This window comes from Impatiens glandulifera, unplaced genomic scaffold, assembly GCF_907164915.1.
Source record: "Impatiens glandulifera unplaced genomic scaffold, dImpGla2.1, whole genome shotgun sequence".
In the NCBI taxonomy this organism is placed as follows: Eukaryota; Viridiplantae; Streptophyta; class Magnoliopsida; order Ericales; family Balsaminaceae; genus Impatiens; species Impatiens glandulifera.
In genome coordinates, this window is record NW_025919666.1 from 4373 (window position 1) to 7968 (window position 3596).

The following is a 3596-nucleotide window of genomic DNA, read 5'->3' on the forward strand; positions in this document are numbered from 1 at the left end:
ATATTATTTTATAATGTTGGAGATAGCACTGCATACATAGCAGGTTCTCTTCCCAACCCTTGACCATTCTAATTTCATTCTACCCAAATAATTATCCCAAAATTTTCAATCAAAGTGTTTTGAGCACTCAAACAAAAGTCCAAATCCTATGTCTAGTGATCAGCTACTAATGGCCTACTAATGGGTGGGATTGTAAACAAACTATTCTAACAATACAAAGTTAACTTAAAACAAATTATACTACCAAATTACAGTTACCAAATTCAAAAATAGTGTATCACTTTAAATACATCAGAAATCGAATTTATGAACATTGTTAATAGATTTACACGGCACAAAAACGAAAACTAGATTATAATCATCAACAAACAGACGTATACACATCAAAAACAACATATTGGAGTGAACTAGACCACAAAGGATCATCATAGTTGAAAGAATTTAAGAAAAAAACGATGAGAAATAAAAATACCTTATCACAAAGGCGGAAGCGGCTCTGAAACCCTAGCAAAGAACGAAATAGGGCCGCAGATCTGGACGGAAAGAGGTGCGCGATGGTACAGGAATCTAGAACAGGAAAGAACCATAGATAGTTCGTTCGATATAGGAGCGCGGTTCGCGGAATTGGGACGGCGACGACGAAGGAATCTAGACGGCGACAGAATCAGGCATGCGGTTCGCGGATGTTGGATCGGCGCCGAAAATGAGAGGAGCAGAAAGAAGAAATAAAGAATTGATTTAGGTTTAATTAAATATATCTACAAGGGTGTTTCGGGTTCCTCGAAATTCTTTTTAATTAAAACCTCACCGAGAGCATAAATCAAAAGTTCTCGGAAATAATAGTTATCAGCGAGAACTATGTAAAACCCTCAATGAGTTATTTATATTTCAGCGAGAGCGAATTAATGCTCTCGATGATTTTTTTAATTCCGAGAGCTTTTGATGGCTCTCGGTTAACTTCCTCGGTGATTATGACATTTCTACTAGTGGGAAGGATGCTCTTAAAACTTCCTTTTAATATGTTTAATATGTAAGGACAATAAAAAAAAATGTATTTGGGACAAAAAAACATAATCAATTCAACAAATACATCTCAACCAAATCTAGTTGGTCATACCAAAGTTTTATTGAGGAACATTTGGGAAGACTGTTATAATGAGTTTGAGAAAAGTTAATTCGTCCCAAAACAAGGTGCATTGACCACAGGTTTATTCGTTGTGTCAACCACCCAAAACAAGTTGACATTTTTTTGGATGCGATACTTATGGTCAAATGGTGAACCAACAAAACGACACGATGTTTTTCAATGCATACACTTCCTACTCTGCCAACCTCATTGACGTTCAAGATAGAAAGTGTGACGGTTTAAGTTGTTGAAAATACATTGTCTTTGAATAATATAATTTTTAATTATTACAATCATTTCAAGGTTTTCGGCTTTAATCCTAACCGTTATCCTTTTATTGCGGATACAAAACTCTACAATTTCTTTAGCAAGCATCTCAAGGAAAAGGTCGTATGAGGAGGACCAATTGGTCGTGCTCGAATGGGCTATAAGTAATAAAATGTTCGATGAGACGACCAAAGATGCTCAAACATTTGCTTGCAATTGTTAAAACATTGAATGTTTGGACTTTAAAAATAGAGAAGGTTATAAATGCAAATGTCTTGACGGATATTAGAGTTGGTCAATGGGCTGGGTCAATATGAACCAATACGATCAAACACGATATTGGTACAAAAGACTACGGTACAATATTATCTCACTCGGGTTGTGAGTTGGACACGACACAAGTTCGAAACTATATAATCACGAAATGGTTATAAATTAACACGATAATGACACGATCACGAGTGGGCACGACACAAATACAATACGAGTACAAGTCTGCAAACGAATTTGAATCGAAATAAGCATAACTTGTCACATGTCATATCAACTCTAAATTTATTTATTTTCTACTCATATTTCCTATTTCAATTAAAATAAATAAAAAAATTAACTTATATAATATAAATAAAATGTATTATATAAATATTTAAAGAATAGATTATATGAATAAAAATAAGTCATAATTTTTCTATCTTTTATTTAACATGACTTTACTTTAAAAAAATTATAAAATAATAATAAACAAAAATATATCTTAATAATTATAGTGTGGTATTTATCTAAAATTTTAAAAATTATAAAATTTCATATTTAACTAGTCTAATGAATGACACAAAAATTTAAACACAAATTAACACAGAACAAATAAACATGTTGACCTGAGTTATGACGAACGAATGAGCTCTTGTATCATGATATTTTGAGCGGGTTAAGACACAATATAACATGGAAAAGAATGAATTTTGTCACTGCACGACATGATTGAAAGTTTAACATGAATTGTATGAGTTGATACAACTGTTTAGGAACAATGTTCAATTCTAACTGATACAATGAGAACTCATGTCATGTTGATGGTTGTAAAGGTAATAACAAATTAATTATACCCACAAAACTTTGACTAATTTAATTTTAGATGATTCTCACTATGATTTTCTTATTATTGTCCAAAAAGGTGGGACTCATTTCTCAAAGACTTTAACACCCGTGGCTATAATTGTTTTCGGTAAGTTATAATTAACATTTGAAAACAATGTTTATTTGAAATTAAACTTAATTAGACATATTTGAGTGGCATGTATGTATTGAAATTGACATAGCATTATTTTTTCATGGTATTGATTTTGGTGCATCATTTGGTATAGAAAAGAAATCTAATGAAATTGAGAGGAATTTTCTTTTAACAAAACGACGGCTTAATGTTGCAAAATTTACTTTCATCGAGTAAGGGTTGTCTACTAGAGAAACCGCAAAGATATTTATTGTCCATGAGTTAGAGGAAGGAACCAACTGATACATCGAAACTAACATTCTAGGAGAGTGCAATTTTGGCACGGTTTATAATTGTGTTCTTCCTAAAATTATCGTCGTTGTCAAAGTGTCAAAAAAATATGCAAATTGGCCACTTTGAACAATTCATGTCCAGCGAGAAAATGGTCAAGTCGAAGAATTCATAAATAAGGTGATTATTTTATCACAAATACATCACCAACACATAGTAAAACTAGCATGTATCCCGTGCATTTGCACGAATAATAATATAAAAAACCATAAAATAAATTAGGTAAAAATGTTTATTTTTAACCGTTTTAAGTTTATGGACGGGTCAAGCTACAATTCGACTCAAGTATCCATTTACTCTCACATATATATCCAAATTAACCACATCTCTTGACCCGGCATTCCGGACATTTTAAAAATTAAGCATCATTATATATATATATATATATATATATATAGAGAGAGAGAGAGAGAGAAATAGATTAGTTAGTTAAAAATTTGAACTTATATTCTTAAAATGTCCCGCGTTTATCAAATTTGGTGTTGACTTTAAAATATAAAGTGTTATTAGTTTAGTTGGTTAAAGGGTTATACTTGTTTTGTTAGGTTGTAAGTTCGAACTATACCTATAGCATTTTTTATTTTATTTTTAACCGTTTTAAGTTTATGGGCGGGTTAACCCACAATCTGACCCAAATATTCA